The 25,976-nt window shown below is 37.0% G+C and overlaps 1 long non-coding RNA gene across 1 annotated transcript in view; it reads right to left on the reverse strand.

Annotated features, from left to right (window-relative positions):
- Positions 1-25,976, reverse strand: part of LOC139719645 (uncharacterized) — a 236,519-nt gene that overhangs the window by 183,117 nt on the left and 27,426 nt on the right. The window contains exon 2 of the long non-coding RNA XR_011710112.1: positions 1,488-1,536. This is a non-coding gene — a long non-coding RNA (uncharacterized lncRNA). The remainder of the gene's footprint in view (positions 1-1,487; positions 1,537-25,976) is intronic.

Consider the following 25,976-nt stretch of genomic DNA (forward strand, 5'->3'; position numbering starts at 1 on the left):
TGGTCAGGGATCATAGGACCAGTGCCAGTGTGCAGCGTTGCATTTATTCAAGTTAACTTGAATATGAAGTGGACATTCTTATTTGAGATGGGGGGAGGGCAACTACCCTTGTCCACAAGACCTGTGTAGTGAGATATCAGTCCACACCACGGAACAGGAGGAAAACTAACCCCTATAGCCCCAGAATTCCAAACATACTTGGGTCATCCTACCCCTTCTCTGTCTATGTCATCCCTGGCAATGAGGGCAGAGGTGATACCTAAGCCTTCTCCATCTTACCCTCACTCAGGGCCCCTCCCCCTACTACCGATCCCAAAAGTCAGGGGGCTTGACCATATGGAATTACAGGGTGCCTTCCTCATCAGAGAAAAGGTTGCTCTGACGAAATCCATAATATCAGAGTGACAGTTTACCAAGATTTGCACAATTTTTTAGTCTCCACATATGAGAAAGAGTTTATTGACCTTTTGAATTGCTAGTCATTATTATCATCACTATGATTAACATGCTAGTATCTACTGTCATAACTTTTATAGCAATAATGATAAAAATAGTTAATGAAAAACAAGTTATCGGCCTACACATGTGAAATTTTAATATAAGTTCATAAAATGATTCTGTAATGAATCATAATGCAATATAAACTATAATCATAATCAGTATATATGTATTGAGAGTGTTATAAAAGTAAAGGAAAACACAGATGCAAACAAATTTGGCCAAAAAAGAAGATTCAAACTTCTTTTCACATAAATCATATAAACAATGTACATTCATACCTTTCATAATTTTACCTGAAGAAACTTAATCACAGAAATATTTATTATATGTTTTAGAACAGCTTTATATAACACAAACAAACATATATACACACTCACCAAAATTTCAACCTTCTGACATCAACAGATTATGACTTTACTTGTAAAAAAAAATAATGCCTCTGGCACCACTTTGTGGGGGAGGCATAAAAAACAAAACAAAACAAAAAACACACACACACACAACACCTTATCAACACAACACCTTATCAACACAAATGTAGATGTCATCCCTAAATGCTGAAAAAAAAATAAGATAATTCTTGTTGGACCAAAAAAAAATGGTGAACAGCACACTTCGATTTTGTCATTATTGAGGTCATGGAATACATGTACACATGCAACAGCTCATTCAGATGTAATTTACGTAAAAACAGGTTTAACAATAAATTCCATCCATAAGCTGGGTTTTATAGTAGGCATGCACTATTACTCAGTCCTAATACCATTTTTTAAAGGGTTTTGCATAAATCATGACAAATTTTGTATGTTTTTTATAATCATTCAATTCAATGTTAAAGATTGTAAAATCAAAGGTGTGTTTTTGAAGTCCACCTCATTTGTAATTAGGTCATTGCTTTTATTTTAGTTATTACTTTCACAATATGTAAAACTGAACAGAGAGAGATGACAAAGAAGGGCAGATAGTCTCATGACCAGGCTGCTTACCTTACTCTCGACAGCGCCCTGACAATCAATGTGCAAGGTAGGAAAGTGCCTGCAGGAGAACAAAGTATAGAATGAATAGACTAGAGCCCCTGGAATAACGTCTTTCACAGCGGAGGGTAAAAAGGTTGCATTTTAATCATGCATAAAATTCATGCTATTCATAGGCCCAGGAAGGTTTCTATCTAAATTCATATTTTTTTCCCCTTCCTATCCATTTTAAAGTGACTACTACCACATATCCACATTGACCTTAATCAATCAATAAGAATACAAAAGATTTTATTGACATTTGACAATAGTTACGGAAATTCAGGTTTCACATGCATTCACTAAAATGTGATATTGGGTCACAATCACATTTATGTCAATTTTAGATGGAACAAAGATGTCACAACTTCAGAACACTTCCATGGCTGCAAACAAATACAATTAAAAAATCATGTTTTCAGTCAATTATTACACAACTATAACCCCCTCCTATTAGAAATCGACAATGCCAAGTAATTACAATTTCACAATGATTTGATGTGAATGATACACAACTTGTTCATTTTTATTTCTCTTCGAAAACGGAAACCAAATAAAGATTTCTTTGAAAGTCAATAGGGGTTCCTGGTGAAGTGACGTCCTAAGAAACTTCATTTACAAATTTGTTCAAAACTTATTTTGAAAAACACATGAAACATTAAAATTCCAAACTGTCTCGTATAATTTCGGATATTCAAGGGACTGCAAACATCCTGTTTGACTTTACTGCTACTTATGCGCATCCACTTGGACTAAGCACATGACGCTGCTCACATGTGGAGCTTCGACAACATACCGCATTATTAACCACATCGGACAACTTATCGCCCCACTTTGACAAGCAGACAAAACTGGGGGCAGAAAAATTGCTTATTGCCTGCCGATGAAAGTCAATGTGATTTTGCGAGTAAAATTGCGGGCAATAAGCTGGATAGATGCTTTCAACATGTGCACTTGTAGCAAAACATGTCACACACTTGGTAAGTGTTCACGCACTCAGCAAGAGAAGGTATAGCCCTGCATCCAGTTATAACAAGTCACCATACAGTCTATTTGTTTTCTCCCATTTGAAATGTCATTTAAGATACGATTACATCAATTGTCAATATTTTCATGTTCGCTCTAGATGTCTGATTTTGTTACTGATAATGATATGGACTGGCTACTTTTTTTTTTGGGGGGGGGGCATACAACATCATCTGCCCCCACTGGAATCATGTTACCCTCGTCTTTGAATTTCAGGCAATAAGATTCTACTTCAGGCAATAAATGTTGTAGCCCCCTCAAGGCCAGTCCATATTATATCACTGAATAACCCTTTCAACTCTTGTCATGTATGTCTGACTCAAACAGCTTGCTTGACCAGATTCCATCATTGGCATCACATGAAATTAAAGACAAAGGGATGGTAGGCCCTATAGTTTTGGTCGAGATGGGGATTCAGGTTTTAACTTTTTGGGTGATAATTAGAAACCACTTATATGAAATATAAAAGAGAAAACAATTCTAACAGGAATTCAAAGTTCATTTGATGAAAAATAGCTTTTGAATGGTTGAGATATAAAAAAAAACAAAGCAAAACAAAGTGGTCCTAATAAAAAGGTTGGACCCAACATTTATTAGGATCACTTTGTTTTTCAATATCTCAGCCATTTCAAGACCAATTTTCATCAAAGAAACTTTGAATTCCTGTTAGCATGCTCTTTTATATTCAATATGAGTGGTTTCTAATTATTATCTCCCGAAAAGTGAAAACCTGAATCTCCATCTCAACCAAAACTATGTTATCCCTTTAAGCTCCAATGAATGCTGGCAGAATTGGTCAGACTCAATTTCACATGATATCAATACAGACAGCTATTTCACTGTACACACTTCAAAATCACCTGGTGCTTCAACAGTGACCAAACCAACTAATTACCATTCAGCGTGATCATCTGGGACAAAGCATTCTACTCCCATACAGTTTATCAAGTGGTCAAATAATTGTAAGAAGAGAGTATTTGCCTGCTTGCTACAAAAACAACAACAATGCATTCACATCTGTTCGTCAAAGTCCTATTCAAGTTTCAGTTTCAGTAAGCTTTATTTCTCCGTTCGAATAAAAAAAATATCAATATGACAAAATCAAAAGTATTCACAAGTCATGAAAATATAAACGAGAGTTATCATTACAAATATATGATTATGTGATTTATATGTACATATATTTCATGACATATCTGTAAGCACACTGGTGGAGGAGACCGTTAAATTGAGTGAACGATTCAAGTATATCAATCCATTTTTGTTTGTGGGTTATTGTTTTGGGTTTTTTTTTTTTTGGGGGGGGGGTGGGGTAACTTTTGATGCATAACCTAGCAATGATGTAATTTTTTTTTTCATTGTAAAAGACAAAGGACCAACCAGCTAACAGATGTCTTGTGTTTATTTCTCTACAGGCTGATAAAAACGATCAACAATAGATAACAATGCCGGCTTTCTGTTTCAGTATAGTGGTCTGGAATGAACAAAGTGCTCCTCAGCAATGACAGAGAATGTGGATAAGAATAGATACTTGCAACTAGGAGAGCCACACTTAGAGAAAGCAAAAGTGATAGTAAGTGTAATTGTTCTTGTGCTGTGAGAGAAAAACTAGCGGAGGCTGAGAAAGTGAAAGTCAATTAATGAGGAAAAACTATGCATTGTGTAATCAAACCTTTATATAACCAACACAATACAGCTATCTTGTCCTAGTACTTCCTACTATCTCCTTTGGTTGGTTCTGCATTGGTGTAATACTAATGAACAAATGCATTTACCATTCATCCGATGGTAACTTGCCACAAAGATTACAACTGCCGTCTTCACATTCCTGTTGTATAAATTCATCACAGAAGCTCATAAAATTTGTTCAGTCTAATGCAAGAGCCAGGTTCAGTTAGCCATATAAATACACAATTGCAAAAGCAGGCTAGAAGGGTCTGTTAATCTGACCATTTTAAATTTATGTATCTGATACATCAATAATCATTTACTTTAAGATATACAGGACATCTAGATACTGGTTACTAGGTGACCACACTTAGCTGTAAATGCTGCGGCAATAAAAAAATACCCCCATCGCTAAAAGAAGACTCTGTGATGTTTCGATTCAAATGTCAGCGTGCATAACCTGAACAACAAATGTCACATTTAACACGACATCATGTTCTTCAACAATTGCTCTGATTTGAGATGAATGCGAAGGAGACGCCATAATTGACGAGCATGGGGAGGGAGTATGACGAAGGGGAAAGTCGTCATCTGCAAGCCAGGTGTAGTTTAATAGTAGTATGCAGACAATTGGAGGGAGATTCCACTTTGGCTCTGCATAGGTGTGGGCAGCATTTGCTCTGTTGAGGGACAAATGGAACAGTAACCTACAGCAAGCCTACAACTTGCAGTCTTTTGTATTCACGACACAGATTCCTTTGTTCTACTAATGGCATAGTATCAAAAGGTTGGCAAAGTAAATCCAAAGGAAACTACTGTCTGGTAATTTCTTGAACCTGATGACCAATTTTGTACCCCTCACCCGCTAACCCTCTCACTACCAATAAAAATTGAAATCCATCTGGTATTCCTTGATTTTTTTTGGTCTTCTTCAAATTAGTGTGCATTCCTTTCAGTATGACCTTTGTGAAATAGTCAGAGATACTAGTAGGCCAATAGCTGAACAGTCACATGTATGAATTAAATGCATGAAAGAAGCTACAAGGTGAATATTTCAGTTATATAATGTTTCTCTGATTGATAGGACAACCAAATGTTTACGAAGATATCTTAAAGATTGCCTGATCATGTCTCAAGAGAGAAAAAAAAACACTGACCACAACTAAATAGGCCACTGTACCACACATACTAGACCCATTCACATACAAAAGTTACAACTTTTTAGATTGTGATGCAAAGAGTGAATTAATTTGCCACCATATGGCACTAAAAAAACAAAGTCTTTTGCCCTAGTATAGTGAAGCACACATGTATCATGGGAGTTTTTTAAAAAAACTTTTTGTGCACCATCCACACACAGTGCACAAGGAAAATTATTGCAAGAGTTTCTAAAACTATCAACTGAATGATTTTTGCAACGCACTGTGTGTTGTGATGGTGGGTGTTTTGTTTTTGTTTTTGTTTTGTATGTGTGTCCACACAGGAATGATCAGTTTGCACATGGGTCATCACATTGCAAATATTTATTTTTTACAACCATTAATGTCCGGTGTGTTTGTGTGAAGGGGGCTACTGCTTGATGACTCCAATGGCTAGACAGCTGAAAAAAAAATGGTAAACAAACAAGCAGTCAACTCCCCAAGGCCATGGCCTGAGAATGAAGCCTCATTTCCTGACCACTAAAGACTGCAGAGACAAAGCCAGCTAACCCAGTCAGCGACCATGGCCAGAGTAGAGATACGTGTCAAGGCCGACTCATTATCTTACAGACACTGACCGTCTCACATCTCCAATCTGATTGCCACTGATTGGAAGGAAGGAATGTGTGTACGCATAGAGCAGAGCAACATGGCAGTGCAGAGTTCAATGCACAAAGAACATTGTTGAGATTTTGGTCATTATGTCTACAACGTAACATATTAAGCACCCTAGGACGAAAACATAACCAAGTAAGTCCCTTCTCATCAACTTAGGCAGGAGAACAAAAATCCTGACAAGACGCCAGATATTGATATTCAGAAATACTGCCAAAATTGACCAGGTAATTTTTGAGGCTTTTTGAAAGATGTATACACATATATGTGTACATGTACATGCAGTATAACAAATATCTACATGTATATGATAATGCTGAAGAAAAAAGAGAATGATTGTTCTCTAGTCATTATCCCAATGGGTTGAACACACAGTTATCACTACAGTCATAATTCATGCAAAAAGTACAGAAGACTTTTGTATAACCATGAATTTCATTTATCATATTCTGTAATATTGACATTATATGTACTTATACATTATGTGAAAAAAAAAATTGTATTTACAAGTTCTGTTGGAGATGGAAAAAATAAATGAATGAAAGACTCAACATTACAGAAATACTTATATGATCAAATAAACCTTAAAGCTCAAGTGCTATCCATATATTTGTGTCAATAAATTTCGAAGAAAGATGTAGGATCTTGGCATAGAGGGTCTTGAGAAACTGAAGACGGGTTGTGATAAGCAGATAACAACATGGATGTATTAACCTATTGAGGATGAGCTAATTTTGCTATAACACATAAGTACTGTATACGCCAAATATTTTGCAAGGTTTTCATTTTCGCGAATTTCGCGGGTCAGCTGCTATTCGCGAAATCAAAGACACGCAAAAATATTGACTCTCATCCCTAAATGACTGTGACGTACATATATACACATTTCTCCGTTCAGTACAGGACTCCACAATCATGAATCTAACCACTCGCGAAATCATCGGGAAGTCTCGATTTGCGAAAATTTAGACTCGCTAAATATAAGGCATACATAGTATTTCCCAAAGACACTTGCTTGAGTATACTCGGGACTAGTCTTCAAAGGGTTAAAATTAGACCTGTGCCACTTTGTTTTCATTTTGTTTTGTTTTGTTTTTTTGTTTTTTTATTCATCTCTGTAATTCACTTGTTAGCATCTTTGATTTCTACCACAGGATAATGTTTCTTCTTAGTTTATCATATCATACCCTTTTTCACACACTGGTGATGAAAAAGTAGAATTTGGCAATTTCCAAGTGAAATTGCAGAACTAAAACATGATATCACAAGAAAAAAAAAGAAATGAGCACAAGAACATATGAAAGAACACAATCACCTGTAATGATCACAGCTAATGTAACAAGTCAGAAACAAACAAACAAGAGACCTGGACTTGGACAGAAGAGAGATGTATGTAATCATCTCTCACCAGAATCAGGCCATGCCGACTGGCACAGCTGAACAGACTGATTGCTAATCAGTTACTCTAGAAAGCTGGAAAGTCCTAACGAGAAGGGAAAGTAGGACAGATTTTGAAAAGTAAAAAACACGGACAGATTGAGGCAATAAATATGCAAAGTAGTTTATCTTCAAGGGAAGGAACAGTGGACAGGGAGAGAAACATCTAATCCTCATGAAGTACCCATCTTAATATCAGTCACATTTGAGATGCAGAAAATCCAGGCACGTTCACACTTTACCTGATTATCAATGACAATTACTGATGACGAAGGAAACTGCCCTACTAACCAAGAACATGTTCAAATGTTGATTGTCACTGTCAGTCAAACTTGCACATTATACCCCTGAGCACCACTTGAAGAGTTTGTTTGCAAAAACTGATAAGTCCATATTTGCCAAATGGAGATATTTGCGATTAAAGGTCAAGAAAAATAAAGGGAATAATAAGAAAAATTTTGCTTCTTTTGACCATAACTTCAAAAATATACCTTTATATGTAGTGACCAATATATCATTTAAAAGGTATTATTTTGTACTTTATGACAGAGATCGTACTTCAAAATCTTCAAAAATGGACTTATCGGTTTTTGCAAACAAACCCTTCACTTGTTGTTAAAAATCAAAACTTTTTCTTGTGACGATCCCAGTCACATTCATTGTGTGCCTCTACAAAAAAGTATGATTCCTACAGAAGTGGAGTGTGCTGCTACTACCAGTGCTTGACCTAAGATACTCAATGACAATATACGCCCCTGTCTTTTGTTTTTCTGCAACAACACAAACAGTGACATTTCATTTTATTCCCTTCCCAATTCGATATCATCTCAGTTGACATTGGTTCGTTTGATTTTGTTTTTTCTTCTTCTTCTTCTTCCTCCTCCTCCTCTTCTTCTTTTATATTGGTTTGTAGCTGAATTCATTATTCACTGTCTTGTGTATTTTCTGAGGGTCCCATATCGTACAAGCACTGCTTTTTCGTGGGACCCTCCATTTCCATTCCCATCCTTAATAAACATGAACTCAATATGCATATGTATATATTGAAAAAATATATATGTTTTCTTCATGTGTTACTCATCTTCACAATGTACCTTGTTAATTGATGTTTTTGCAATTATTACAAATATGTTCTGCTTATACATAGTATATAATTTCTCTGTTTATTTGATGGAAATGAAAATAAATTTGAATCTTGAATCTCATGGTAGGTGATTGCAAGACTAGCTCGTACATTTGATGAGAGATGACCAGTGCCCAAAGGGCCAAGCTTGCCAATCATGCGATCATTGGCAGAGCTCTGCATTCACATAGGTTGCTAACTTTGAAGCTCTGCAGCTAAAATTTGGGGATTGTGTGAACAAGCCCAATGTTTGAGATGGTAGTTGGCAAAGAGGGCACCATGTGCATTACTGTAAAACATGATATATTCGCGGCATGAAATTTTTGCGAATTGGAGCCGATGGCCTTTATGGTGGCATGAAATTTTCGCGAATTGCCACTGGCGTTCAATGCATATAGCGTAAACAAGAAATTTCGCGTGCATTTTGATTTCTTGAATCTTGGCGCTCGTGAAATTCGCGAAATTAAAATGCACGCGAACATTCCTCGTTTTACAGTATTAGTCCAGTCTACTGCCTCAAGTACAGAAAAAGAAAAAGATGTTTCTGTCTGTAGTGTAATGTGTTGGTCTGTTGCTTAAGGGCGGACTCACACTGTGCGATTTTTACTGCGATTTACCCTTTGCGATGTCGCACGACGAGAAATCGCACAGTGTGAGGATGTCTGCGATACGACAACCGGCGATTTGGGGGATATCGCAGCCATCGCAACCCCATCGCAGAACTTTGAACATGTTCAAAATTCTGCGACAATCGCTTGCGACGATGATCGAAAACTTTCAGTGAAGCAAGGTGGTAGAAGAAGTACTAATCAAGATTTGGCTGGATATGCTTCCTTTATTCCACAATTGCTTACTGATCTATCTCAACATGATGACGAAGATGAGATGGGGAGGGAGTTTTACAACGACTTAGAGTGCAATCGTGAGTAATTCTACCATGAATATGGGCTTCTCGCGTCCATTGCAGCCGTTTTGTCCATACGTAGTCCCATGTATAGAGTTTGAACGAGGGCAGATTAAACAGTCTGTAGGTTGGTTAAAATTTTGTTTGTGTACCGCCGGACCGGTACTGTATGCATAGCCTTGGACTAAACTTGTTAAGTGTTCCTGTTAGATCTAATGTTTAAATTATACTAAGCCTAGGCCCTACTGAGTATGCTATAAACTAGACCCATATCTAGCTAGGCCTAAATAAAAGTTTACGTGTGTGGGCCTAGAAGTGGTTCTAGGCCTAGTCTGCCCTAGCTAGATCTAGACGGTCTACATTGTATTTGTACATACGTGTTCCAGTCGAATTTTATAAATTAAATCGACATACACGTTGTATAAACTACTAGGGCTAGGCCCCTGGTCTGGACAGGCCCTAGATCTAAGTCTAGACCATAATGGCTTAGTATTGCACTGCTACTGGATCGACTGACGTGGACATGAACACTAGTAACAGTAAACACATAACGTTTTTAATAGGGCCTAACATTAGATGTGGTTTCTGTCTAACGACATAACGTTGAAAAAGAGTAACCAACAGTTAGAGATCTAGTCAAGTCTAGAGGCTTCAAATGTGAAACATTCTTCCTGCCCTGCACATGCACACGACCATACTAACACACAGTTACAAAACGTTGGTGGAGTACAGTCAATTCTGAGTAGACCTCTATACCGACGGAACCGGAACAGAAACAGAAACAGATCCAGATAATTTGTTACACGTTGATAGGAAAGAACATTGATAATTGAAAGTCTAGCCCATCAAAATGTAACTGATGTTATAGTGATAAGATCTCTAGAAATCTACATTCTTATTAAAGTCTTATATAGATTAACTAAACTAGTCTGTCTAGCGACCCTAAGCACTAGATCTAACAGTTAATTAGTCTAGCACTAGCAGTAAGCATGCACTAACGTTAGCACTACTCGCAGTCAGCAGGTTTCTTCTTAGTTTTAGACCCGTTCTACAACATTAAACGATAGTAATGTTAGTCCCTTACGGTGATCTAACGTAAGGGTACTAACGTTAGATGGGTCTACATTTTTTTTTTTTTTTTTTTACCAAAATGTGCTCATGGATTTCAAAATCATATGGTAGGCCTACTCTGGTTAAGCTAGTAATGGCTACAGAAATACAGTGTCGATTATTATTACTTAGGCCTAGGCACCTACTGGATCTAGATTGTCAGTAGCTGTGATAGCCTTTCCTGCCCTTGGCTGTGGTCTAACGCTAGAACCGTAGGCTTAGACCTATTTTGTATTAAACGTTAGAGGAATTAGAACTCTAACCGTTGGCGTTAGACCTACACTGTAATTGAGATCCATTGCTATAGTTACAAGCAGTATGAATCCAGATCCTAGAAGACAAAAAATAAACAAACTGTTCCCAAACTTTTTTTTAGAGTAGACGTAGTGTCTAGTCTCATGGAAATTACCTAACTAAGCCAGGAGTATAGCACTCTAGATTTTTAACAATAAGGCCTAAATAGAGCTGAGGTAACTTAGATTGATCAGATGTTCTTGGAGATTTGTACAGAAATTGTAGTCTAGAAACACACACACACACACACACACACACAAAACAAATGCAGTGCATTGAAGTGACCCGCTCTACATGTACCAGGTAGGTTACTAGGTGATTAACATTTTTATCCATGTTTGTCCGAGTTTTTATGTGATGATCGATCATGCACTCCAAACTGAAAGTTGTTACTGTATGAGGCTGTAACATGTTCATGCTCAGGTCTGCAGACTAGTGCTACAAAGTATTTGATTATCCGGCAGTGCGTCATTTGGTAATCTTTGTCGATAATAAACACAGCCTTGTCGTTGCTGCACATTGCTGCCTCAGCAAGTCACAAACGTGCTGTGCACAGCACTTGGTAAGGCTATATAGTATACAGTACAGTACCGGTGTACATGTCATACTCTCAGTTAAACTTTAATTGCCCTTTAATTTCATAACAAAGTATATATCAAAATGAACTCTCAGTCTGAAATCATCAAAGACCCTGCCCCAATCTGTAGGGTGTACAAACTGTACTTGCAGTTTGATTGCAGAATGTAAAATATCATTCAAGGGCAATCATGAATTATCCAAAATTGCAGACTGTAGGAAACGATGCTGTGTGCGTCAAGTGTTTGTATATTGACATACTTGTACTAAACTTACACTATATATGTAATGCATAGTGTAATTTAGTTAAGCTTTCTAGCCCTTAGACCTTAGTAAATGACTGAAATGATTATGAGTATGATATATGAATTTATGAAGCACTTATGTACAGGCCTGTCCAATGATCAACAATGGTGAATAGTTGAATAAATTTGTTTATCACTATATGTGTTTGTTAACTCTAGATTCATTCCCAAATGGTAATTTTTTATAAAGTCTTCTGTAATTATCATAAATGCCTAAAAATATTTGTCCCTTTGTGTCACCCTAAACAGGTCTGAATAAAAATGAAATCTCTAAGGAATTCATACTGGAGGCTTGTCTCAATGTTGAAAAGGAAGAGCAGAAAAGGAGCAGCTGGCAACTGGTTGTCCTGCAGAGGTACTTGTACATGAATCCCTCAAGAGGATACCTAACCAATTTTGGAGACTGAGGTACAGTATATTTGTTAGAAGATTAAAAAAAAAACACTTTTTCATACTTTCCAAAATGTTTATGTGACTGCATGTGTGAATATATCAGTTTCTTTTTCTTTTTATGGTGGCTTGACAATTAAAAAAAAAAAACATTAAAGGACAAGTTCACCTTCATAGACATGTGGGTTGAGTGAATGCAGCAATATTAGTAGAACACATCAGTGAGAGTTTGAGCAAAATCGGACAATCCGTTAAAAAGTTATGAATTTTTGAAGTTTCTGCTCAGTCACGGCTGGATGAAAAGACTACTATAGCTTGTGATGTCACATGAGTACAACGATATAAAGAAAGAATAAAGAAAATTCAACATATTTCCATTTTTCTCGCATAACAAAAGAACGCTCGGCTTCTCTCTTTCAGAAGGCAGGGGGAATAATATTACCCTTAACATACGTCAGTAGCAAGTCGAAGAACTGTGCACTTTATTCAAAAAGTAAAGTTTTGTGAAATTCTCTTTTTTATTTTCCTTATATTGTTGTACGCATGTGACATCATACACTGTAGTAGTCTTCTCTTTCAGCAGTGACTGCGCAGATACTTAAAATATTCATAACTTTTGAACGGATTGTCCAATTTTCCTCAAACTTTCAGCGATGTGTTCTACTAATATTGCTGCATTCTCTCAATCATTATGTATATGAAGGTAGACTTGTCCTTTAAGTTGAGAACAAGAAAGAAATTATTTCAAAAAGTGTAATTTAATTGTCTTTTACAGTATTTTGAAGAAAATAAAAATTTCATTCATGCTAGCCTAAAAGTGATGAATAGTTTATTCATAGAACTTCAAAATCAAATACAGTCATTGTAAGCAATTTCTAGAAATAAATGAAAGCATCAATTCTTTGAAAGAATGAATCCATTGTAAGACATAGGGGGAATGCATCCCTCTTCATCATTCTAATTCAATACAATATGTAATCACGTTTGTGTGTTTTTTTTTCTTTTTCTTTTTCTCCTATTTACTAGGAATTACAAGATGATAAAGACTCTACCAGCAAGGCGTCAAAGGCTGAAATGCTACACATAAGGAGCAGAAGGAGAAGCAGGACCTGTCAAAGCAAAACCTAAGAAGATAAGGAGTCAAGAAGCAAAGGAAACCAAAATTTTATCAGCAGTAGGTACCCTGCTGATGCACTAATGGAAAATGTTTGCTTTACCTCTAAAATAGAGAAAGAAAAACAAAAACATGCTTGTTGTTGTTGTTTTTTTCTCTCTCTACAGACAAGTGCAACATATTTATGTATTTGGGGTGTACCTGAAAATCCCAAATTTGATTTACATACTTCAAAGAACATTGTTGAGTAGACTTTATTCAAAGAATTATCATCCAGGGATACTTCTTTTTGTCAGGGCGTTCAGATCTATGATCACTGTCGAAAGGATTATTCAGGCGTAAGTTCTCTAAGTATAAAATAAAAACATGCCACATTGTTCTTTTACTTTTTCAAGAAGATAAAATTCCGCAGTCAATTCCATGGTCGAGGAACTTCATAAAAACTCAACTCGATAACTCAACTGTGGTTGTTAGTCGCTAATGCGTGTAGTTCAAGTGCTGTAAACACTGTAAGCAAATGGGCGGAAAGTTGGAGGCATCCTAAACTACAAACATTTGCTTCACAGGGAACCTTATGCATTTTTGTAACAATATTTCCCCTATTTTCTCCCTTTTGCTCTCTTTTTTGTGTTTGTTTAGCCCTTGTCATGTAGTTCACCTCAACACTTACACCTGTAACTGCAAGATCGGTGTGGGATGACACTGCTGTCTCTCTGGGACTTACTGGAAAAAAAAAGTGACTTTTCAAAGCAGGAAAGTGGTAGCTACTACAGCAGGCAGTCGTGAAGGTGGAACTTGAAGAAACTGACATATTGACTTGTTTCTTTCATTTATGTTGAACCAGTGCAAGTTTCCATGAACTTTACATGCATTTGATGTTAACTTACAATGGTTTGATTTCTGTTTTCCCACCAACTACAAACACAGCTACTCTTGAAAAACTCAAATTTACGTGCAATCACCGTGAGTCATTTTTTTTTCCTGAAATACCATCAAACAGCTGAAGAATTTCAATGTGCAAGGTTTTGTCATGATTTTAAGGCGATTATGCACTGTTACTCCGACAATACACTTTCCCTTTCTCTTTAAAATGTATCCTGCAACTTTAAATCATGTACAACAAATGTACCATGTTTTGTTTGTATCACTGGAAAACTGGAGAGGGAAAATTCCACAAGCTTTTGTTTGATTTGTGAGGGCCATTACAATGTTCAGAGACAATAGCAACACTCTTTCCACTACTGTTTAGAAATGTATGTTTTGTGCAACTTTACATTAAACTCAACATGTGGGCCAATTGTTTTAATGGCTCGAAAACTGGGGAAGAAAGCTGTTCTTAAAGCCGTTACATAACTTTGAGGGCAATTAGTGCTGTTACCATGGCAACACACTTTGCAGTGAGCTGAACATGTAAGCAAAACTTCTTTTGAATCGATGGAAAACTGCAGAAGTTCAAGAGATGTTTTACCTTGAAGTTGTTGTATATGACTTGCACTGTTGCAAAAGTGGTAGTGACATGACATCATATTTCTTCGTCACTCACAGGAATGCACAGAGTAAAAACACCTGAGGCCTTTGTGGAAGTGAGAGCTTATTGCAAGTTGTCTAATATTAGTTTAACTTGACCATTGAACAATTTAGTTTTGTAAACTTATAAAATCACCCTAATAATGCCAGTCTACATCAACAAGGCTTTTAATAATCATTGCACAACGATGGAATTGCACAGTGTGTTTTCATCGCCCTTGTCTAAGCGTATTGAAATGTGAGTCTGACAATGATACATGTATTGCCAGAAATGTTTGAGCTAGAAAAATGGCACATGTATCATTGCAATAAGTTGTACTATAGCTGCAAACAAGAAATCATGTTACTGTGCAATTCTGAATGTAGAGCAATGTGAATGCAGCAGTCAGCGTTCTGAGATAGCTATTTTTTCCCTATGCAGTCATATATATGCTACCGTATAAGTGCTGCATGGTATTTTAATCACACATATTTTAACTGCTGATCTCCCCCCTCTGCACAAAATTATGTTTGTTTGTTTGCTTGTTTTTTATCATACCTCTATCTGTATCGATGGATAAAATTTATTACTGGACTCAACATCTGAGAGTTTGAGTCAGCAAATTGTTATAGTTGTATTTGCTACATTGTAGGCTACAATTTGCCACGTACCCTTATCAGTCAAAGCAATTCAATGTTCATTCATTTGTATCTTCTTGATTTATTGGTAACACAATTGTATATTTCTTGCTTTTAAGTCAATTCTGGAAAGTAAAATGTGTAACCAAAATTACATGTGCTCTCGCCTTGAACCTTTTATTTTTTTTTTCTTCCGCACATTTTAACCAGCACATCTTCTTGTAAAGAATGCCTAAGGCAGGCTCCAACATAATCTGGGATGGACAGAAAATGGACAATGTTGAAGATGAGATCTCCTGTAATGATATTACATTTTTAAGGTATACAATTGACAAGGTTCACACACAGTTGGAATTTTAATTCAAATGACTGCTTTGCCACAGTATTTTGCAGTGTATGCAATGTCTGATTAATCTGGATTAGGACCAGTAGCACATTTAGTGCATCTCAAAGCACCCCTTCGGATGCTGGTATGATCATTTCAATTTGGCATTTTTCAAAATACACTGTATGTTTACAGTAAGTGTTTATGTACCTTTGTACACAAACTCGAACTGTAAACATTGCTTGTAGAGTATGTTAGATTGCAGCAATTTCCTCTCTGAGGTTTGTTTGTTTGTTTGTTTTTGCAACATTATTTGGGAAATTGTAGTAGCATAGGTAGTTGTCTCATGCAAATTGTAATGGTAACTCGTTGAGCTGAACTTCTTGTAGATGTTCAAGTTGACTGAATTTATTTATTGTTTATGTGGAAAAGAAATGGAAGTTGATGTTTTTTGTCACTTTGTGTGATACTTTTAAGAACTATGACATCCATACTGCAGTATGTATATATGAATTGTACAGCACAATTATGATATTGCTTTTCCTACTAGTTTTGCATTTTTTTTTTGCATTTTTTTGACAGTACAATTGTAATGAACTAATTGAAGCATACAGCTGTAGTCATGATATAGAAAGACAAATCGACAACTTGAACCGCTTTGTACCATCTTATCTTTTTCTTTTTTGATGATGGAAATAAATAAACTATTGAATTGACTTTAATTGTGATCAATGTGTCTATATTTTAGATTTAATTTAATGACTTGAATATATCATTATCCTTATTCTTGTCACGTTTTTACTTGTGAATCAATATATATTGTAAATAAGTGTGATTCCTTACATCTGGATGGTAATTACATACCGTACACAAAACAAGAGTGAATTTTTCAAGGGCCAACCAGAAAGATATGTCAGCACAATATTTTATGTGTTTGAGAAACCACAATGCTAGAATTCCAGTGGCGGATCTACAGGGGGGGTTTAGGGGGTTTAAACCCCCCTCTTGGGCTGCCAAGTAAAAAAAAAAAAAGAACATACAAACAAACAACAACTAATTAGTCAATTATTTGAAGACCAAAATCAACAATAAAGGCACTTTTCTTGCGTAAAAGCTGTCAATTTTAAAACTGAATATGCAAAATTGTCGCCCCTAACGGGGCGAAAATTATAATACACTATCAATATACATTATCATATCTTTATACACTAATATTTACTTTATGAGTAAATTTAGTGTATAGATGGTAGCCTCGCGTCCTCGAGTGTGCCCCGTGGAACATACCTTTAGTAAAGCCTACTTTTTTTCTTTTCTTCTATGCTTTCTTGTAATACAAGAATAATTTTTATTGCTCAAACAATGCGATTACGTTTTAGCTTTTAATGAATACATTTCAGACGAATGGCAAAGTGAGAGTGGCTCGCTCACTCTGTCCATACTTATAATAGAATGAATAGTTTGCATAATTTATGATCATAGTCCTTCGCGGGGATTTTTTTTACTGTGTTTAGTTCCCTAGGAATTTGATTTAAATGCTCTAGAAACGCGACTTTTATACTCTGTTTTTACAAAAAGTCCCTATGCGTGGGACATGGGAAGAGGTATATCCCCCTCCCACACCCTTCCCCGCTCTGTCGCTTCGCTCTCGCCGCGGATCTCACACCGTCTCATGAAATAATGTTATACCCCCGTATAATCATAGTCATTTGCAAATGATTCTATCCACTTTTTAATTTCCTAGAAATTTGCTTTTAAATGCTCTATAAACGCGACTTTTGTACTCCCCCTCCCCCCGCTCGGTCGCTTTGCTCCCTCGCCGAGGATCTCAAACCATCACGTCAATGTGCCCATCCCCGTCGAAATTTTGCCCCCCCCCCCCCCCCAAACCAGACATGTTCCACCGCGCTTGGGGCGCGGGTGGGGCTGCACCAACCCCCCCCCCTCCCCCCCCCCAAAAAAAAAAATATATATATACACATTGTATATATGTTTGGCAAAAAAAGAGAGAGAGAGAGAGAGAAAATAGAGCATGCAAAGTAATTAATATGCTTAAAATTGCAAGCTGGCAATCCTAAAAATTGGAAATCTCCCTACTGTGGGAGGGGGGGTCCCCCCTCCCACACCCTCCCCCCCCCCCACTCGCTTTGCTCTCACTCACTTTGCAATACCCAGCTCAACCCTTAAACCCCCTCCTTGGAAAAAAGCTAGATCCGCCCCTGAATTCCACTATCAAAGCCTTAGAAAAGCACTCAGAGAATACAGACCTCCACCAAGCAGTACTTTTTCACCCTTACTGTGATTTGTACCCATTGTAATGATTACATAAATATGCGTAATATGCTGCAAATGACTATGTACTTCCAGTGATCAAGAATCCTAAAACCACGTAACCCCCCAACCCCCTTCCAAAAAATGGGGGGGGGGGGGGTGGGACTTTGATCCAGGCAGTGATCCAAATTAATACCAAAATATGGCATTTCTTTTTTCTATCATTATCAACTTTATTTCTTAGAATATACAGTGTTATTCGATTCATATCTAGTAATTTCTGTAGTTACTTTAGAATAGAAAAAAAAGCAAGCTTGAACATACATGTACTATACTTTTCAAACCAACGTCGCCAAAAAAAAAAAAAAAAAAAAACAGTCACGAGTGACTTCATTCATGGTGACCGTTCTTTATGATGAACAGGTGCCATAATGTACGATGTACGCATGCGCACGGTGTAAATCGTAGGCCACAAATCGCACAGTGTGCGGTATACATCGCAGCACCTGCGACAGAGTGCAACAGGCTGCGATATTGCACATTGTCGCAGCGCAGCGCATCGCAGTAAAAATCGCACAGTGTGAGTCCGCCCTAAGTCGGGACAAGGGGGAGACAAGAAGGGAGAGAGTGGAGAAGTGGAGTCCAGAGGGAGAGAGACCGCCCATTGATGGTCATATTCCAAACCAAATATAAACCCTTAATAGGAAGGGAAAGGAGGTCTGGTATGGGTGAGTGAAGGATAAAGTGGGGGTAATTATGTGACTACCTGACAGAAAGGCAGTTGTTGAAAGTCATTAAACTCTCAGTTGGAGAAACCTTGTATCATTCTGGCCAAACAGCCAGGTTATTAGTCTACTTCTCATAACTCTTTTCAGACAGAAATACAGCTTACTATAAAACCACAGATTTCCCTATGCATGAAACTTTCATGAATTCCGTAAGGAGTGAAGATTCGCGAAAGTGAAATGCTGGTGACAGTCTTTGTCTACGCAATGCACTGAATGCCAGAGTAAGACAACTTCTAATTCATGAAAATTTCACGCCGCAAAAAAAGGCCATCAGCTCTAATTTCAAGCTGCAAATGTTTCTGGTCTTACAGTATTCTGCTGTGAGATCATTTTTATTGATAGAAGCAAAAGAGTGCTGCAGAAACAAAGATCAAGGTGTTCTGATGTTCAAAAAGCAGACTTATACCAAAGGTGCTCATAAGCATCATTATTGACCATGAGCCAGGTGAGGCTGATCTGATCAAAGAGCAACTGATGCAGAAGTGGTCTAGCTCATGTCATAAATGCACTCACAGAATACTTGCCATGTTTTGAATATACTGTCATTTAAATTGGCAGCTTTTGTTGGCTATCATTAAAAACAAGACCAGTTCAGACATAATGTAAAATGAGGAATGTTCGCATGCATTTTAATTTCGCGAATTTCGCGAGCACCAAGATTCGCAAATTTCGCGAGCACCAAGATTCGCGAAATTAAAATGCATGCGAAAATTCTTGTCTACACTATATGCATTGAATGCCAGTGGAATTTCGCGAAAATTTCATGCCGCAAAAAAAGCCGTCGGCTCCAATTCGCGAAAAATTCATGCCGCGAATATATCATGTTTTACAGTACACTGTAAGCTAACAACACTGTGCACAGTGACTACACAACCCATTCTAGAGCAAAATCCAGGGACGAAGCATGATCTTTCATCCTGCCATTTCACTTTGCCTCTCCCACCAAAAAAGATGACAAAACCGAGGGAAAATGGCATACTGCACTTTCAAAACGCTCCCAGGGCAGTCACAGACCTTGCCTGTCAACTGTTTTTATTTGGATTCCACTTGAGATCTATTCCCATTGCAGTCATGAAGTTTGCACTACCAGCATCATATTTGAATGCCCTTTGTATTCCACTTAAATATTTGCCTCATGTGAACAAACTCTCAGACACATAATCATTATGTCCCACACTGGTCTAAATTCTCATGAACTTGTTAAATTGGTGAACTTTTCCGTACACTTCTACCACACACTTCTACCACACAGACCATTCCATTGAAAATTGTGATCTTTGCTTGTTTACTTATAGGGTTTTGTTTTGTTTTGTTTTGTTTTGTATGGTTTTGTTTTTTGTTTTTTTGAGGGGGGAAGAGGCAGAGAAGCAGGGCATCACTACCTTTGAAAACAACTTTACTCCCCCCCCAAAAAAAAAAAATAAAAAATAAAAAAACTATCAGTCTTTAAGCAAGAACAAGTACAGTTCTTGGTAGATGGTATTGATCAGCTGTAACCCCTTTTGACTTCATGGGAATTAACATTCACAGGAAACATGGGGTGTTACGACCCATTTTTTTTTTTTTTCATTCCTGCTCTTTTCAGTTTCTCCATGACGGCGCAGCTAGTTCCAATTTTGAAAAAGAGAACCTGGACAAAGCGAAAGGAAAAGCATGAGAAGCACAAAAGACAGACAGATTAAGGTCTGCTAACACGGAGGAGCCATGAGCATGGAGAAATGAACCACAACCTAGTTGCATAATTCTGTCTCAGATGGAGGTTTTGCAAATCTGGATTGAACCGATTCCATTTTGGACTCGAAATAAAAAAATTAAAAAAAAAAACGGAAATGCATCAAGCCAAAAGGCTTTCACCCAGATTTCCCCATATGCATTTTTGGAGTCAAATATTCATGAAATGTCGGGGAATATCCGGCGTGCCTATTAATGATGGCTTAACTTCAAGATGGTGTAAATGTGCAGTTAAAAGTTCAGTTTTGTATTTCCTATGAATCCACGACAGTTAGAGAATATCATCCACAGTATGTATGAGGTAATATCCAGTTCCTGGAAAGACTTCAGGGTATTAAAGGTAATTGGCAATCAATAATCAAGTCAGACAATTGGTGGGCCACAAATACAGAGATTCCCATTGACTAGCCAACTAAAATTAAGAATTCACTGCAGATACCTCCTTGTTCTTTGTTTTGATTTTTGTTTTGCTCTTGGCTAAAATGATTTCCAATGAACCTAAAGGTACCATACAACAACAACAACAAAATGAAACATTCGCCAAATGCCACTGACATTTAATGCATCGTGTTGGAAAAAACCTTTCACATGCATTTTTAACTTAGCAAATCTTTCTTCCTCATGAAATTTGCAAAAGTTTCTTGCTGCAAGAATGGCCATAGGCTCCAATTTGCAAATTTTTTGTGAAGCAAACCTTTCTGGTTTTACAGTATATCAAGTATAATCACGGAATGCAAAGTCGAGGATATGTAGTAGACAAGATGACAGACTAATGATTATGATGTCCACTGTTTAAGTCCCCTGGCTACAGCAATTGTGCTCTCTAATGGATGGTATAGTTTTGGTTAAGATGGGGCTTCAGATTTCCAACTTTGTGAGATAATAAGAAACCCCTGATGAAATATGAAAGAACATAAAAATCTAAGAGGAATTCAAAGTTTATTTGTGACCCTGCACCTCAAAACAAACAAAAAGTCGCCAGACATGAATTTTTAGTTAAGACCATATTCTGAAAGAGCATACTTTAAGCTTTAAAATGATGTATAACTCAAATCAAATGGACTCTTCTAACCTATCTAAATATTGGAAAGAAAGCACAAACTCAGGAAAAGTGTGAACTGAGAAAAGAGGCTCTGAAGTACAGTGTCTATTCAAGCGCTTAATCTTTTACAAACCGTGCTGGCTGGTCGATGAATGGGACAAAAAACAGGAAGTAAACCACCAGAGTAACAACAATGAAGGGATTATTAAATTAAAGTGAAATTAAACATGCCTCATTAACACATTCCGACCATAATCAATGCCAATTTTCAGACCAGTAGCACTATCCTTTCAAAAGTTATTAGAGTTGAAAGTGAAGAGTGTGGACAAGGTTTTTCAGAAATGAAAAAGGTATTCTGAAGACACACATAATCACACTATTCTACCAAAAATGTTCAATATAAACTACTGAAAAACACACTTTCCTGCTCGTTTTATGATACCAAATTTTAGCAAAATTTAAAAGAAGACCCGCTCTTTCAGAAAATATGAAAAAGTCAAGTTCGGCTAGGTTGACCGATTTCACTTACTTTCAGTCCTCACGCAAAATCAGTGTGTGCGACTTTATGTTCTTTTTTAGGTGCACGGTCACATTTAATGAAAATTGGTTTTGATATGGCTGGAATATCCAAAACAAAAGAATCCTAACAAAAGGTCGAAAACACCTTTTATCATAATCGCTTTGTTTCATTTGCTTTTGGATATCTCAGCCATTTCCAAACTGAATTTCATCAAATAAACTTTTTAATTTATATATCAAAAGTATCTTTTGTTCAACAGATTTTATAAAATTGATCTTCAGAATCTGAGAGTATGGTTCCTTGTGCCCTGAAAATTAAATTCCATTAAAATTCTTGCCATGTTACATGATATGCAGTCTAATACCATGACAAATTTCAACATGAAGACTTAATTAAATTGCATTAGAAACGACTTTCAATGGACATGAATATCCAATAACACACTGCTTGTTCAGTACTTAACACAAACTTAATGTGATCGTGCACTGTCACAATATAGGCCCTGTATATTCTATGGATATTCTTTAGATATTGTTGTTTCTATGCCTTTTAGTGATGCTATGTTTAAAGAATGTTTACCATGGGATCATGGTAAAAAACATGCTTCCTGGCTTCTTCTTTGTACATACCATTCATGAAGGTCATCACTTTCCCCTTTACTCACAGCACCCCTGCAACCCCCCCCCCCATCTCACCCTCCTATACTTACAACATGGACCTACACATCCTTTCCCCTTCTATCCACCCCAATCCCCTTCCCATCCCCCACCCCCTCCAAAAAAAAAAAGAAAGATACTCACAGCCCTCCATGATTATGGAGAAGAAAATATAGAATGACAGGTACTCCAGCACAAGCGGAGAGGAAAACGTGGATTATTCACCCCTACAAAAGCAAATCTGTTCACTCAAGCAGTGGTACTACTTTCTGAATGAAATGCTACAACCCAACTCTACAGGCTGCACAATGTGATAAAAAGCACTGTACATTCCACCCCTCCTGTACAAGCCAAGAGACATCCATGCAACCATATTCGATTGAATATTTATATCACGTTTAGCAGCAGGCTCCCGATCTATCAAATACGGAGGAGTAGTTGTTATATTTTTTTCAATAAGTCAACATGTCAAGCTGAGTTAAGCCCATTTCTGTACAAGATTTTTGCCTCATGCTTCATATGTGAATACTCCCATCACCCAAATCAGCATTTAAGCTCTACAAACTGATTCCATCCAAACTTACCTTTTTTTCTCTCCCCATGTTCTCGAAGATATCACAGGTTAAAGCTTAACAAAGCTACTTGATAGCCAAAATGTTTCAGCGATGATACTATAAAAGTTAATTTTTCAAAGCATGATAGTGTTTCCCATTATGATCCCAAATGTGCCAATATAATTACATAGTTGTATGAGAAGATCATCAAGTCAAACAGTCTGGAGCAAATTTGGTCTTGGGTCTGCTAACTAGCCGTGGGCCTCTTTACACATACCACATACCCTACGGCAGTTTTGCGTGTTCTGCATAGTCAATCATCTTGCATGAGATTTCATTTCAATACATTTTTCAAATCATACCTACACACAGAGGCTTAGAGGCTTAAGATAAGATTGCTCTCCTCTCTTGAGGACTGGAAAACCAAAATTGTATTTTTTCTTCATCTCTTCATGGAAACATGTAAGTATAAATCACAACAAAATTTCAATAAAAGACAAACAGAATATCTGATGCAACTTTGTTTCACAGATATTTGAGTGTTGTACCATTAAAGGTTATCAATAACATTGATTGGGGCACACAACACATTTTTTTTTCAAATATTATTAATTGAATATAGTACATGCCCCCTTCTTCGATATTTGCATTCAATATGGACAGAATGAAATTAATGTAGTTATTTTTTTCATGCACTTTAATCTGAATATCAATGCTCTTTCGTCAAATGAGAGAAATCTCATTTTAGCATTGAAATTGTCATCACTGAAATTTTAATAGAAGATAAACAATGAGATTTTTAGTCAACATGCACTTTCACAACCAGGCGACAAGATGTATGAAGACAAGCATTAGTCTTACTATAAAGACAGATCTTATCAGCTGTCCAACCAATGCCAATATAACCCCCCCCCCCCCTTCCTTATACTATTCTCACAATATATTTGTTTTTCTTTCTCATTTTCCCATCTTCCTTCTCTGGTATCCAAGCACTTCTGCTCTGCCTGCATAATAGACCGTGGCTGGCACTAAGCAGAAATGACAGTCACCGGAACATAGTTCCTGCCGTGCGTAAGTCAATTATCCAAACCACTGAGTGCAAAAGGGCACTCGGCGTTAACAGATCCCTGGTGCATCTAAATAAACGTGCAGGCCAGCCTTCTTCGGCTAGAGGACAGCTCACACTCACAGTCAGCGCATCAGCCAGAGGTTAATTCAGGCTTACACTGGGATCTGCATGCCTCAACATCAAGCAATCCTGTACGCCAACGGCTCAGAATATCTCTCTTGGTATCTCCGTACCTCTCTTACCATCTCCTCTCTTGCCCACCCTTATTCTCCTCTTCCATCCCCCTCCCCCCCCCCCCCGCCTCTTCTTTATCATTAAAGACACTATTTACCATTAGCAGATTTGAAAAAAATAGCTTTAGTGTTTTAAAATAGTTCTAAAATGTGAGTTAGGGATAGAAACAACCAATGTAAAAATGATAATCAGTATAATCAATGTTAAGTATGGTTGAATGTACAAAAACGCAATGACAGTTTTATTAACCCATTAAGGATGAGTCCTGAGCATACTCAGGCAGGCGTCTATGGGAAATGCGTGTTGTAGCAAAATCAGTCCATCCTCAACTGGTTAAAATTGTTTCTAGAATAAGCTGTATACAGTTATGGTTTATTGAAAAAATTAATAACATCTCCTTATATTTGTGGCTTTATTGCAAATTTTAATATGGTAGGGTGTTTTGTGATACAGCTGAATTTTACATATATGCATCAAATGTGATAACTCGAACATTCCTTTTTTTTAAATCACTGCTGCCAATGATAAACAGTATATAAGGTATTATTTCAGTCCGTGTTCAAGTTGGATTTGATGAACAGAATAAAAATCAAAGAAACAGAAGATTTTCTTTAAAAATTAGAGAGTAGGGTGAGGAAGTTATGGAATTTGAAAGCTTATTAAATCTTTACACAACAGTGAAATTAGATCCAATATATGCAAATTAGATGGGTTCATGACCTTATTGCCTCAGAAGTCTCCGAAATGACCTGCACACAAATCTTCATCTAGTCAAGTCCTGGAAGAATTTTCTGCAAAAAATAACATATCACCTTGTGCTTAAAGGACAAGTTCACCTTCATTTACATGTGGATTGAGTGAAGGCAACAATGTTAGTAGAACACATCAGTGAAAGTTTGGGGAAAATCCGACAATCCGTTCAAAAGTTATTAATTTTTTAAATATCTGTACAATCACTGCTGGAGGAGAAGACTACTACAGTGTATGATGTTTGTTTGTTTGTTTGTTTACTTTTATTTCTGCATTCAATCAGATGCAATTTGAATGCAAACTTCAAAAAGTACAAAGACAAAGAATAACAAGTGCAGTGAAATAAATCGATAACAGTACATAAATAGATTCACATAGGTGATTGCATTGAGCAATGTAGATACACAGAAACATAAAATAAAATATACAGTATTTTTCAGTAAACAACAGAGATAATTGAATGCAGGAGACCACCTTGCGTCACATGCGTCACATGCGTACAACGATATAAGGAGAATAAAAAGAGAATTTCACAAAACTTGACTTTTTGGATACAGTGGACATTTCCTCGACTTGTTACTGACTTATGTTAGGGGTAATATTATTCCCCCTGACTTCT

Source organism: Diadema antillarum, unplaced genomic scaffold, assembly GCF_040938485.1.
Source record: "Diadema antillarum isolate AM-2024a unplaced genomic scaffold, OU_Dant_1.0 scf00000112, whole genome shotgun sequence".
Lineage (NCBI taxonomy): Eukaryota > Metazoa > Echinodermata > Echinoidea > Diadematoida > Diadematidae > Diadema > Diadema antillarum.